Raw genomic sequence first — 15,913 nt, forward strand, 5'->3', positions numbered from 1 at the left:
ATATAAATTTTAGACTGGTTCAATTCATGAATAATAAAAAAAATGAGCAACCTAAATCGCTTAGTAAAAATAAAAAATGCAGAAAATATCAGTATTTTGGTATTTTTCTACTAGGAAATAAACTTTTTGTATTTCCATATAGCATACGACTATTTTAGTTTTTCTAAGTGAACAGTACTCGAAACTATGAGACATGTTTGGTTATTTTCGGTATGTGGTCAAGCGACACTTCACTTATTGATTCAATACAAAATTACTAAAGGTGGCTTTGAATTGCAAAAAACATTATCATATCAAGCTTCTGCCTCTGTAAAATATGTTCAAGTAAATATGTCTGCATGGATATATGTTAAACGACTTATAAAAGCCACATGCCTTTAAAAGCTTTCTAGACTAAATTGATAAAATTGCTATCTTTACTTTTGTCTTTCGGTATATCGAGAAAATAGATCATGAAAGATAAACTAACAGTTGTCACGTATTGCGATTGAACGATGAAAGATCTGGTAGAGGATTGTAAATGAAATAATTTCTGCATGCATATGTTATGAGGAGGAAAAATCAACAAAGTTATGAAGAGCTCATGGAAAGATCAAAACTGACACTCCGTTAATTTTATGAACACCATCACGAATTGGTTGACCCATACGAGAGTCTGTGTCTAAACTAACTAAGGACATTTTACCACGTCTTAGATTGTGGTTTAATATTTACGTCGTATGGTCTCTTAAAAACCGAACATGACCTATTCCTGAATATGTTTTGCTGAGTGTGAATTGGCATTGTTATAAGACGTTTCACGGTATTTGTTTATCTAACATTCATGTAATTAGTTATTATGTTGTATTTGTAATTCTAATCGGACTTTTTGTTCGGTGTGAGCCAAGGCTCCGTGTTGAAGGCCGTTCATTGAACTATAATGGTTTACTTTTATAAATTGTTATTTGGATGGAGAGTTGTCTCATTGGCACTCACACCACATCTTTCTATATCTATAGTTCAATGTCTTATTGTTTGTAGTTGTAATTCTATTTTTTTTTAAATTTCTATTCGTATGTAAAAGTAAAGATAATTAATCACATTAAAGTTATAAGATTTTAGTTTAAAGCAACTATATGTATACGATATATTTGTTTTACAGTTTGATTTAGAAGAAATGCCGACATAGCTAAATAATACAATTAATTATCAAATTACTAACACATTTCTATATTAATATTCTTGTAATTGATATAAAAAAATCAAATAACTTAATTACAAACCTAATCTTGATTGACCCATTGGTGGCCTTTGTATGGTCTCTGCTCTATGGTCGGGTTGTTGTATCTTTGACACATTCCCTATTTCAATTCTTAATTTTATCAATTTTTAGACATTTAGCTGTGACGTCACTTTTGTCGGATTGTTCGTGGTTTTGTCGTGCTGTTATGTGTGCTGTTCTAGGTTGTTGTACGTTTTCGTTTTTTCTCTGTGGTTAGCCTGCCGAAATATACTAATATTTACTTGTGTATTTCTCCGTCGTGAATGTTCTTGCATTTATTTGTACTGTATTCCTGCCATGCAATATTGTCATTTTAGTGTTATATTTAACATTTCCATAAAACCGCGATGTTTGGCTAGCCACAAAACCAACCAGGTTCAACCCACCATTTCTTTCTTAAAATGTCCTGTACCAAGACAGAAAAATGGCATTTCTTATTTTATAATTCGTTTCTGAGTGTGTTGCATTGTCGTTTATTTTTGGTTGCACTTCAGTGTTTCTGATGATTCGTTGTCTTCTTTTTAAGTTGATGAGTTTCTCTCGGTTTAAGTATGTAACCTGGATTTGTTTTATCCTAATCAATTTATAACTTTCAAACAGCGGTATATTACTGTTGCCTTTATTTACAAAACTACTAAGGCAATTGCTCATCGAAATTTTCAAAGAAATAATGTATACAAACATGATTTGTTTTCCTATTTTGAATGCACTAACTACTTTTCTCTTTAAAATATCGCTCAATTTTACGGTTCAAAATGGTTGTTACAAGTTTATTTTGTTTTTATGTCATCAAAAAACTTTGCAAAATGGAAATATTGGTACAAGAAAAAAATCAGATCATGAAACATCTGGTGCTATTTTTTATGATCTTGAAAAGGATCATAAAAGATCTGGTACCCTTTTACCGAGGAATATTAAAGCACGAAATGTATCAAATAATGTTTTACAATAAAATAAATGATTTTGAAAAATGTATTTTTTTTTACAAATTGGGCATCACATGAAAAAAAATATACCGATTTGTTTTTAGATCTTGCATCTTTTGAAAAAAAATCCCACCTTTTTTAAAAACTATTTCAGAATGTTACGTTGCCTTGTGAAGGCAATATAAAGCTTCTCAATGATCAAAATTAGTGTTTGTCAAACTGCTTTATAACCTGTGTAATTTTTCTGATAAAACGCTTGGTTCAAATTTTTTGAATTTTTTATATTTTTGTTAAAGGGTCAAAGTAAATACTTTATCAAAATTTTATGAAAATTAAACGAGCCAAATTAATTTTACTGAAAGTGTTGGCTACCACCTTAAGTCGAAAGAGCATTAGTTAGGAATCAAAATAAGCTAAACATATTGATAGGTTATGGAGGTCGTTATAGAGACTAACAGATACCCGCTACATCGCGGCTCCGTGCCTCAATTAAAAAAACATACGCCTTATTTCTTTAGCCAGTATTTTTAGAATTTGTATTGTCATTTGGTAAAGTCAAGCTGATTATAAGGTTCACAGTAATTCCCTGTACAATGAAGAAGTTAATGTATTATTATAACCCGTGGTTATAGCAAAGCCTGAATATACCTATTGGTACCATGCCGAATCGCCTCCGTAGAATAGTGATCAAAGGTACCAGGATTATAATTTAGTACACCAGACGGGCGTTTCGTCTACATAAGACTCATCAGTGACGCTCATAGAAATTATGAAAACATTGTATAGAGCCAATAACACGAATGATTAATATCGAAGCCGTGTTCTAAGCGACAAGTTACTTGTCACAGATTAGATGTACAAAATAAAAAAACGTTTAAAGTGGCTGCATGGTAATCATCCTTTGCGACCTACACAAATAGGTGATATGCAAGGTATGTATTCCATCTACATGCCACCAATCATTACGTACTGTTTTACAACACTATATCAAGCCGACGATAGAATGCATCCGTAGATTCAATTATCGATTAAAGTATGATTCTGAAGGTTTATAGTAAAAAAGTATTAATGATTTTGCTAACTTTGAATTATGATATAGAAAAAGTTTTTAGTGCAAGGAAAGGTAACACCTAATTTAGTTGAAAATATGTATTATTTTTTTTTTTATATAAAGGTAAATATTTTGTTTATCATTTTAAAATTAATGACCTTTCATAGCTTATACATAAATGCTTATAATATCTCAAATACACAAAAGTGTAATCTGATATATTTATTTCACGACTTAAAATGTAATTTTCTTGATAAAATTCAAATTAAAGTTAAAAGTTGAAGGCAGAAAATGTTAACTGGTACAATTTGTTTATTAAATTTGAATTCACGCCATAAACGAAAAATAATAACACGAAAAGTTGGCCAACGGTCACGTTGGGTTCCATTCTTCCAAACATTTGCGCTTCAGAAAGAGCTTTAATCATTTGAGTGACAATTGAATTAAAATTTTCAGTGGAATAAGCAAACTGATAAAAATTTTCATCAAAAAGATTCAGAATATTATAAACCTTTTACTAGCATTCAACCGTCAAAAGTAAAATAACAAAAATACTTAATTCCGAGAAAAATTCAAATCGGAAAGTCCCTAATCAAATGGCAAAATCAAATGATAAAAAACATCAAACGAATGGACAACAACTGTCATATTTCTGACTTGGTACAGGCATTTTCAAATGTAGAAACATGATGAATTGAACCTGGTTTTATATAGCTAAACCTCTCACTTGTATGACAGTGGTATCAAATTCCATTATATGTCGTTGTCTTAGGTTGTTTGTGTACTAAATGTTTCCGCACAAGGAATCAACAGATATGTTCCATTTGTTGTTGTACCAATCATGTCCTCCTCCTTTTAAACACAAAATAACTTAAAATTTTGTGGAATCAGATTTTAAAAAGTCCGTGGGGAGTATATGCGTTTCTTCAAATTTATAAGGATTCGTCTCTCTTAATCTTGACCTATATCTAAAAATTGACAATGCGGGTCGGTTGAAATCAAAACTTTATGACAAAAGAGATGATTCCAGTTTCCCAATTTCGAACTTCCTTCATTGTATGTTTATTTGTGTCATTTCGTATTTTGATTGAGTTAAGTCATTCAAATTTATATTTTATAGTGTGTCTTTCTATGTTATTATGTTAAACTACTATTTCATTAAAGGGAGAAGGTTTGGTGCCATTAAGACGTTTAATCCCGCTGCAATTGTTTGCACCTATCCTTAGTCAAGAATCTGATGTTCAGTAATTGTCGTTTGTTTATGTGGTTCATAAGTTTTTCCTATCATGATTTCTTTGATAGAGGGTTGCTGCTCACAAGGAAGCTATTAAATCAAGAGTTCCAAATGGTAAAGGTTGAAATCCGCCCTACGTATATTTTACGGACGCTATCACAGGTTGACCGTTACGGAGTATTTGTTTCACAGATGGTATCGGATTTGTTCTTTATGTCGTTACTACAATCCCGTTATCTTTTCACTAATATGACCGACCAAATTAGACTATTTACCGGGTTTGTATTAACATGAGCAACATGACGGGTGTCACATGTATAGTAGTATCGATCTGCTTACCCTTCCTGAGCATCTGATATCATCTCCTGTTTTGGTGGAGTTCGTGTTGCTTAGTCTTCAGTTTTCTATGTTGTGTCTTGCTTAGTATTACTAGTATATGTCTGTTTGTATTTTTTTTTAGCCATGGCGTTGTCAGTTTATTTTCTATATATGAGTTTGAATACCCCTCTGTAATTTTCGCCCCTCTTTTATGTTATTCGATTGCTGTGACATTAAAAAACCCATCACAGATTGATTGATTGTTGGTTTCTGAACGTTCTGTGTCAAATACTCATCATAGATACATGACGTAAACAAGATAAACATCATACTAATTCGTGACGCTCATTATTATATACCCATATATCCCATTATTCCCTATTTTAAGGGTCTCTTTTGAATATTTAGAGAAATGTTTTTTAGCTGATCTTATAAAATCGAATTTAGTTTTGGTCATTTGTTCAATAAAAATTTAAAGGATTAACATGCCTACTATGGATTATTACCGTGCTTGTATTTTCTGTCATGTTTCCTTGATAGAGGGTTGTGCTACTCACAAGGAAGCTAATAAACCAAGAGTTAAACATGATGAAGTTGAAATCATCCTTTCGTAAATTTTACGGACGCCACCATGAGTTGGTTGACCGTTACGCAATATCCGTTTCACAGATGATGTAGGATATGTTCCTTATGTCGTACTTCAATCCACTTCCCTTTTCACCACGAATGTGACCTACCAAATTATACTTTTTACCGGGTTTGTAACATCATGAGCTACACGACGGGTGCCACATGTGGAACAGAATCAACTTACCCTTTCAAAGCACCTGAGATCACCCCCAGGTTTTGGTGGGGTTCGTGTTGCTAAGGCTGTCTTCTCGTTGACATAAACTCGGTGTTGTGTTAGTGTAATTCATACGTAAACATAACACAATTACGTTCAAATTGATAAAACTCAATGTTTACATGTAGTTTAAATCATGTTTTGTCTACATGCAGTCGATAGTCAATGTAGAACTTGTGTGGGTTAGTGTACTCAAAACAATATATTTAGAACATGCATTTTACCATGTATATTTAAGGAAGAACGCTTTTTTAATCAAATTATTATTTGTAACAATTATTTGTGTAGTTTTTTTAACGAATTATTTGTCTAAACTGGATATATTAATTGGTTTGTTTTATACAAAAAAGCTTTGAAGTATCCTTATTAGGGAGCAACTATTTAACCACACGCGGAAAGGGGGCTATGGTTTCATGTTCGACACAGAATTTTTTTCGCGCATAGCTATAACTAAAGGTATGTGGAAAATCTGGATTAAGATCAATTTTAGAATCAGAATATTTTTTATGGAAAAAAAAACACCCCCTTTTTTTTTAGTTGAATGGTCATTCCCTGAACCCCTAATCCAGACTCAAAGCATCATCAAAGGCAAAACACAAAATTTATTTGAAAATGTCTCCCCGAATTGACTGGACGTATACAGAAATATTTGCCACTGGTCAATTAACGATTCACTCATAAATACATAACTAAAACACTCTAAACATCTCAATCCTTCTTCTTCGTTTGTAGCCTACGTAATTTATTGCGTGATTAGTGGCGGTTTCCAGAAGTTGGAACCCCCTTTTTCGGACGATCAATATTTGGAACCCAATGCATTTAAAAAAATGCCTTTATCCGCCTCTGATAATCACGACATGTTTAGTATCTTTAAAATAGGTGCAAATCATCAAAATGGCTTTTATCACTGCTAGAAAAGATGTCCAAGAAATTTTAATTCGATTCTATGTAATGAACATTTAAATGACATATAGTTTATAAGTGTGAACAAAACTGATGCACAGGTACATAAACCAGGTGTATAGATGTGAACAATTTTAATGTGAAACCAGTGTATTACCGATGTTATTTCAACTTACATCCCAGCTCCTTTGTTCTAACAGGGGTGATCTTAGCCGGATCACACCTACCAGATCACCCCAGTAGAATGTGTGAGATTCTTTGTTATGTATGCTTTCCTTTAATGTTCTGTAACATTTTGGCGGGAAACTTATAATTAATTATACGGTAAAGACTATCTATCAAAATTCACGTAGAAAAAAATCCAGTGTATATGCTGGGATTCGAACTCAAGACCTTTAGCATATCAAGGCATGACACAAACCACTACACCAGGATGACTGGATACGAACTAATAGTAATTTGACATACTTAAAGGAAGCAAGATCTTTTTATAAGTGGGGCGAGTTGTCAGACTTTTATTCAGTTGGGTTTAAACCTTTTTCGTTAATAGGTTAGTTTTCAGACTGATTGTTCAATTTGATTTAACACTTTTTCAAAAGTGGGGCGAGTCGGTAAACAAGAGTGGGGCGATTTTTTTTTATAAAGTGGCGATATAGTGTGGGCCGATTGGCAAGTGGGGCGAGTTGACATTGTTTGATATCTACTCATCGTGTTTGGGGGTCATAAAGGGTATACATCATATAGTAAGATATAAAGTATATTGTAATGGTTGTGTGGCGTTCTAAACCAGATTTTATGAATTGTAAATGGTTTTTCGTCTAATCTAAAACAGCTGGGATGTAAAATAGTTATTCCACTCGGACTTGATGTGTCAGTGTTAGATCACCCTCTGGCCTCCGGCCATCGGGGTGATCTTACACTGACACACCACGTCCTTATGGGATAACTATTAATGATCGGGCGGAGCTTACGTTTTAATTTGCATAAGGACAATCTATTTAAAGATGTGTGTGATAAGGACGCTTGCCGTTACAATTATAAATTAATTTTTGTTCATCTATCAGTGTCATCAAACGGATATACAAAAGAACTGATTGTATGATACGGGACGAATAACTGGACACTTCCTTGTTGAGTTTATCCCTAAACACCGGTCTATAGATGGACTTGTCTTTTATTAGCGAACCGGTTAAAACCCACCCCGTCAAGTGAAATAAATCAAGTAATACATTAAATTAAACTAATTATAAATATGTTTAATGTACAAAGCGTTTGGTGTGAACACGGCCTTAGTCATTAGTTTTCTATGTTGTATCTTGTGTACTATTATTTGTCTGTTTGTCTTTTTATTTTTTAGCCATGGCGTTGTCAGTTTATTTTCGATCTATGAGTTTGACTGTCCCTCTGGTATCTTTCGCCCATCATTGATTAAGTTTTAAAATTGTAGACGTCAATGAGCAGCTGCTTAAATTTCCAAGATAAGAACATTTAAGTTATACAAGTTGAAGTGGTCAAATATTTGAAGCCAATTTTTTATCGTGTATATGTATATCATAAGGGATTTTCCCTGTAAGTAAGAGGCTCGGTATTTAATTTTACAAAATGCTGTTTGTTGTTCCCTTTGTTTCGATTAACCGTTACAACTCACCCCACCCCCACCACCGATTATTTTTTGCATGCAAACAAGGAATGTGGTATGTTAAGTTGAGCCTTACTAATATACTTGTATATTTTGTTTGCTGTTACACATGTTCACTGAGTAGATTCAACAGGACATTTATTTGACCAATTATAAATTATAATGTGTAGAATGTTGTATAATACGTTCATTGATTTTTGTTTTTATTGCGTGTTTTGTTTGTAATTGTAATTTGGATATGTTAACTCACTGTCACGAACATTTTTATTGTTGAAATTCTTATCTCTGTTATGCCGTCCCTATTTAGAAAGTAAATGATTAATAGTCATATATAGTCGAAAAGTATATAGAACATAACTTGAAAGTCCAATTACTTTCTGGACAAGGCTCAAAATAAGTTGAAATCAATACTGTTGAAAATTCTTATCTCTGTTATGCCTCCCTATTTAGAAAGTAAATGATTAATAGTCATATATAGTCGAAAAGTATATAGAACATAACTTGAAAGTCCAATTACTTTCTGGACAAGGCTCAAAATAAGTTGAAATCAATACTTTATCATTTTGAATGTTATCACTTTACATACCTTTTCATTAATTTTCACATTTTGGACAAAGTAATTTTTAATCGAACGAACATGATAAACTAACAATAATGCTACGGCTTCAGTATACTCTGGTATGAGTAATTAAGGGTTTAAGATAAATCCGGGGCTTCAAGGTTGCTTACATATATCTTCGTACAAATATGAGGTCGGACATATTTATCCCATAGTTTAATAAATATGCTAGCTTGATATTTCAAATATTAATTCTTAAATTGTTTTAAAGCAAACATGTGGACATTTCCAATTATTGTTTTATTTACACTTTTACGTTTTGCAGAACAAAGTAAATTATTTTAGCAGTATTTATGTTTATCTATGCAGTTAGCAGTTAATTATGAATATAATTTTCAAGAGTTAAGTTGTCTATAATATTCAAACATCATTTTGTTTTAAAAAATTCATGCGCTGATCTCATATATTTGTGTTGCAGCTTCATGATTGCTGACTTTTAATTCCTCGTGAATTGTATTTATTTAGTTTTTTTTAAATTGAACTGTCCAGTACTATAGAAAAAAATTCACAAAACATTTCATTGCATATAAGAAAATAACCATCACTGTAAACTAACCAATCAAATTCCCTCCTTATTTAACCTGTGTACAATCTTAAGTAACCATGTAACATCAAGTTTTAAAATTTTCTTTAGAAACTCCAAATAAAAATATCAATGGTGCTTTGAAATACCCAAGATATATGTGTATGACCCAGAAATGTTTTACTGCAATAAAATGTAGCAGTAATTACCAACTACTGTCAAATTCAAGGGAATATTTTTGTCGACCTAGTTTCCAATGCAACCAGATGTGACGTAACATTATTTGGTGGTATTACACCAATGGACCTCTATGTCTTCTTTATAAGTTTTTTTTTTTTATCTATTCATACCTCTCATTTCCTCAAAATGTCAGCTGTTCATGCCGACAAATAAATATAATGGGGTAATTTCACTCATTTATGATAGTGATTAATTTGTTGTTACTGCTTTAAAAATAATTTCATTTTCTTATAACTATATATATTAATTTAAAGTATTTCTTAGGAATTTTTTTTCTATTATAGCAGAATATAAGAAATAAGGAGAAAAACTCCCAGAATACTAAGTATGGCTTGTTCTGTCAACTAACATTCATGGTATAGTCTCTATATATTTTCTCATAAAATGTGTTTTGAAGACTCAATCCACTCAGAATATTTCATTTTTTTTTGGGTAATATTTCACTTAAATAGAAAGAAATTTTAACACATGAGAGTACTCACAAGGTGTAAGGTGCAACTACAGCTCCCCATATTAGGTTTGATACCAATATTGATTTTCCCCTATTAGTGCATAATTCATTTGTGTTTCGAATATAGAAATACTTAGCATGAGTAAAGTTTCATCCTGTCCAATTACCTACAACTGTTAGGGGAATATTTTTTTCGAGCTATTTTTGTATGCAACCGGATTTTGTCGTATTAAACCTGTTGCAAATTATTTTATGTTTTTGAAGTTCTATATATAGAAAGATGATCATTTGAACGTTATATTTATAATTATCTGTTTTAATGGAGTGTTTCTATTTTAAAGATTGCCAAGCTAACCTCAAAGCGGATATAGTTTTTGCACTTGATTCCTCCAGAAGTGTTGGACTTTTGCATTTCAAAAAAACAGATTAACTTCGTTAAAGACTTCGTAAACAGGTTTTCTATTGGTCACACTAGAACTCAGTTTAGTGTTGTAACATTTTCAGATACAGTTAACAATGAATTTAGTCTAAATGAATATCAGAACAAACAATGACTCATAAATGCTATAGATAATATTGCGAATAGACCAGGAGCCACGAATACTCACTTAGCACTAGAATTTGTAACACAACATTTTTTTCATTTTGCAAATGGTGGACGGTCTAACATAAAAAGAATCGTTATCATTTTAACTGACGGAAAGTCACAGATCCCAGATCAGACAAAGAAGGAGCAGAACAACTTCATTTGTTAGGAGCACAAGTAATTTCGGTCGGAATTGGCTCTGGGATAGACATACTAGAACTAACAGGAATCGCAAGTGACCATTAGAATGTAGTTAAGGTTGTAAATTTTGACGAACTTGCTATGATAGAAACGCAAATTAAAAATGCTGCGTGTCAGCAAACATCAGGTAACATTATATTTAAGCATGTAAATTTTTTTTAGTGGGATTCAATTTATCGGTTACAGCTTACGACAGAAATTTGTAGAAGTTTTTAGGAATTTCGTGAATAACTGCACGGCGATGTAACAAACGGGAATGGAAACTTCACAATTTCAAACTTTTTTTATGTTTTTATTTTAAATAACAAGAAAATATGCAATTATATTTTCATGTTGCAAACTGCTTTGTTCTGCTTTCAGATTGCTGTATCTGTAGTACACGCTTTTTTTGAATGAATTTGTAGAGGCAAGACAATTGACTACGATTTTTTTTCATATAACCAATCTTATGACCAGTATAATTTTCATTTTCAATCGCATTCAAACGTCACTATTAATAGAGAATTATTTTCAGGCCAAAACGAGAAACACTTTACAAAAACACATGGGTACACATTTCTCTTTTAATTTCGTTGTTGTGTTATTATTTTTTTTCCGAATGAACATTCATATAATAAGCCATTTCAATTGATATTTTATAGTGTGTCTTTCTATGTTGTGATGTAACACTATTTTCACAGTTAAGTGTGAAGGTTGGTAACTATCAAAACGTTTAAACCAGGGGAGTTTGTTTGCACCTGTCCTAAGTCAGGAACCTGATGTTCAGTGGTTGTCGTTTGATATGTGGTTCATAAGTGTTTCTCGTTTAACGTTTTTATATAGATTAGACCGTTGTTTTTTCCCGTTTGAATGGTTTTACACTAGTCATTTTTGGGGTCTTCTATAGCATGCTGTTTGGTGTGAGCTAAGGGTCAGTGTTTTTAAAAGACCTTGCTTTGACCTAAAATTGGTTACATTTACTAATTATGACTTGTCACACATACCTCATCGTTTTATATCTATGAATGTTGTGTTTTAGCTTGCGAAAATCAAATTGAAATATCGCCAGCAATTATACACGAAGGTATATTTCTCTTTTCACAATTTAGGAATACATAAAAAGCTTTAAATTTGCTTTCAATAACCAAAGACATTTCAATAAAAATATCTCCGGCATCGTATACGTTAACCCGTGTGCTGAGTGAGATAGCGGATGTTTTAAATATAAGTTTGTCTTCTGTATCAAAAATTTCTATTTGGCAATGCATGATGCAGGTGACGGGTACAAATCACGAACGCATTATAATAAATTGAATTTAACATTAGAGTTTCCTGGCAATTTATAATTCAATATTCAAATTCGATTCCTTGCATGTGACTTATCTTTTATTATAACCATTTGTAACGTTATTCTACAATAATGAAAAATGTAAAAACAAATAATAAATCGGATTCTTTCGACTAGACTGTTCACCAGGTGTGATAAGTTTGATCGATATGTAAATAATATGGAGCCAATACAGTACTCCTTTTCTACGGAGGATAGCGTACCCAAAAGTCTACTTTTATAATACAGCTACAACATGCAAATACGTTCGTGTGAGGGATGTTCGGGAAATGGCTTTACCAAGTTCCGTTAAAACAAATTGATAAAGTCAAGCAATTGGTTTTGCCAGGCCAGTTTTTGAATCTCCCCTTTTTTAATAACCTTCAGGAAAATTTCAAAACTTGTTTGCACACGATAGTTTGAATATTGAGATTAATCATGTTTTTTTTTCGAATCAACGGTTCATATGCATTAATTTACCCCTAAACTATATGCACAAAAATGAAAGACCACAAAAAGATTTTTTAAAAGTGATGATTTTTTTTAATATTTGAAGATTTTTCCAATATGATATAACTTTTACATGCATTACATGGTGAAATTTGTACATCATCAAGGTCGTTCTACCATAAGTATTTGCGTTATCTTTATTTCTAGATACCTGGGAAGATACAGATCTTCATTCATTATGCAAAATCGGTAAGCGAAAACTACTTAATATGAAATAATTGAGGATAATTTATCATTGAGTGTATATCGTCCATTTTAATATTATTTTTTGTCCATTAAAGCAATGATTTTTTTACAATTTCTAGTGCAGTTAGGTCTTTAGATAGAATGAATGTTTGTTCAAATAACATTATATATAGTACAATAACATTTTTAGTTCTCTACTGTTGCCTTAGTTCATAACATAAACACAAAAGAAGTGAGAAACACATGTTCAAACCAAATCACACATCTTTGAACAGAAAATACACTCTATAATTTAAAGTGTAAGTTTTTATTGTCTTTATTTGCGTTTGTACTTAAGGCTATAATTTAGTTTTGGATTTAGCGACCGTTCTTTGTAGCATTTTTTTTTCTATATAGAATTTAATAGCGACAGATACATGATGCGTACTCGATCGAATTTGCCAAATGGATTAAAGATCAATAGGAAAATAAATGAATATGCTCCTGAATGACAAGTTTAGCAAATTGGTACTAGTACGTGTAATCTGAACGACAAAAGCAAATGAACAAACAAAATATGTAAAAAAAAACCAACCAATTAGTTAGATAAAGGCACGAAGATATGAGTCGTCATAAAACTGTAATTAATACTTTGTGATAACTGTAGTTCTGCGTATAAATGATCCCCTTTAATTAAAATATTAGATATTGAGTGAAACCATGGGTGAAAACTCGAAGCATTTCATCATGAGAAATATGTTCTTTCGTTTTTGACCACTGACTGTGTGATACCATTCTGCGCTAATTTGTTCCTAATTTTCAATTATTGACATGTATATCTAAAACGATCTCTTTTGCAGATTTTTGGATTTGGATTTTAATAGGATTTGGGAGCTGCCTCGTTCTTGGGTTCATGTTTAAATTATGCTGGTATATAACTTTGAATATCTCGACAGAAGAGCGCAAGAAAAGAAAAGTATCTTCTACATTAAATAAAGAAAAGCCTATCAGAACAGTAAATGAACTGGATTTTTGAAATATTACATTATAACTTAATAAATTCTGTATTACTTCCGATGAGTATATTAAATATGCATGTGCGCTCCAATTTGTCTGCAGAAATCATTATATGTTGAATATTTGAAATACATAAATAGAAATAAAATATCATAGTAAGATTAAAGAAGATATACTAGTAAAAAAAATCAAAAGTCATGATGTCAAAGATAGATATGTACTTATTATATATTTATGTGATATTAGAGCCGTCCATTTTGGTGGTGCTTTTGCAAAAGAATAAACACCTAACTATTTAGTTATAAAAAAAATTAAAAGTGAAAAACCAACCAACAGTTTATATAGAAGGTGGGGTATGATTGTCAATGAGATTACTCTCTACAAGAGACCAAAATGACACAGAAATTAACAACTATAGTGTCACCACACGGCCTTCAACGAGGAGCAAAGCTCATATGACTATCACACTGTATAAAAAGAGTTGAAATATAAAATATGTGGAAAAGTGTAACAAGCAAACTCACATTGCAATACATTGTTCGTACTGTTAATATTTTAATAATTTTACCTCCTTATAATTATCTTATAAACATATCATCATATGTCGTTTTCACAGGAATCCACACAATAAAATGTGATTTTTTTCCAGTTTTGTTTCATACAATTTTAGAATTTACGAAAGGTACATAGGAGAGTGGTCGTCACCTGCACATTTCTGGTAGTATTTTAATGAACTTTGCGTCGATAGACACAGAACTGCTATAGGTTTCTTATGCATTATTCTGTTGAGAAGCGTTCTCATTTTCTGGTGATATAAAAGGTTTGTTTTGTCCAACAACTTGTTATATATTTTAATTACATTAAAATGTTAAAAAATGTTATATATTTTCACAATTGGAGAGAAAAAAAGACAACCGACGTGAAATCTATTACCAAATAAACAAACTTTATCCAGACTATATATCAATAGAAATGAGCCTTTCAACATATGGATTGCTAAGATCCAATTGAAAAGCCTTAGAATACTTTTTGAAAGAAAACAAAACATAGTTTTGTTTGAAAAATATAGCAAACTATTGTTGTAGATAAATACATATGGCCGTGTCATGAACATGCAATTGTTGCTATTGTTTCTATGATAAACTTGTAAAGCGACCGGTATGAGTTATGGATTACAATGCGTCACATGTGGAGTAGGATATGCCCTCCCCTTCGGGAGCACCTGCGATCACCCCCAATTTTAGAGGGGTAAGTGTTGCTTAGTCTTAATTTTTTATGTTATGTTTTGTGAACTTTTGTGTTTTGTATTGTTTAGCCATGCCGTTGTCAGTTTATTTTTGATCTATGATTTTGAATGTCCCTCTGGTATCTGTCGACCCTTTTTACAAGATGCTTACCAGATCGACAATGTCAATAAATGAAAAACGTTTGGAGGCAAAGAAAGCGTAAATACGATACAACGTAATCAACAATATGATCACAAAGAACCTAAACATAATATGCATGTTCATTTTAGTTAAACTTTGCTCAGTCTATAGTTTATTATGTTGTGTTCATAATACTGTTGATATCTTTTTGTCTTGTTCTTTTATTGCAATAGAGTTGTCATTTAATTTTCGACTTATGAGTTTGGATGTCCCTATTGTTCGGTTCTCCTTTGTCAAAGGTTTTTTTTTAGTTTCTTAATAATATCTTAATTTATGAAAGAAGAATTTTGAAAACGAATGCTAGTATGTAATTAATTATATCTGTACCGAAGCACTGACCACTGAATATATATATATAGGTCATATGTCGATTTCTTACAGTTGGAATCAAAATTCAATAATAAACTTTTATAATGATTTTTTTAAATAAAATAAAGCTTTGGATAACCATTATCAATAACATGTCTTTTTTGAATATCAAATTTACTGTTTGGTACAGGAACATGGCACTAATAATAACGAATATAGAGATATAAATATGTTGATACATTCTGAAAAGGCCTCATCAATAGATCTGAAGCTTAATTTAATTTCTGAAAACCCTAGTGATGTAAAAGAGAGACGAAAGATACCAGAGGGACAGTCCAACGCATAAATCGAAAATAAACTGACAACACTTGACTAAAAATGAA

General features: G+C 31.7%; 1 long non-coding RNA gene across 1 annotated transcript; it reads left to right on the top strand.

Moving 5' to 3' along the window:
* The first annotated feature begins 10,249 nt into the window (after positions 1-10,249).
* LOC139482174 (uncharacterized) lies at positions 10,250-14,094 on the top strand. The gene is made up of 3 exons (XR_011654786.1): positions 10,250-10,923; positions 12,760-12,801; positions 13,638-14,094. It is a non-coding gene; the product is annotated as an uncharacterized lncRNA (long non-coding RNA).
* The last annotated feature ends 1,819 nt before the right edge of the window (positions 14,095-15,913 follow it).

Source organism: Mytilus edulis, chromosome 1 (genome assembly GCF_963676685.1).
Source record: "Mytilus edulis chromosome 1, xbMytEdul2.2, whole genome shotgun sequence".
Lineage (NCBI taxonomy): Eukaryota > Metazoa > Mollusca > Bivalvia > Mytilida > Mytilidae > Mytilus > Mytilus edulis.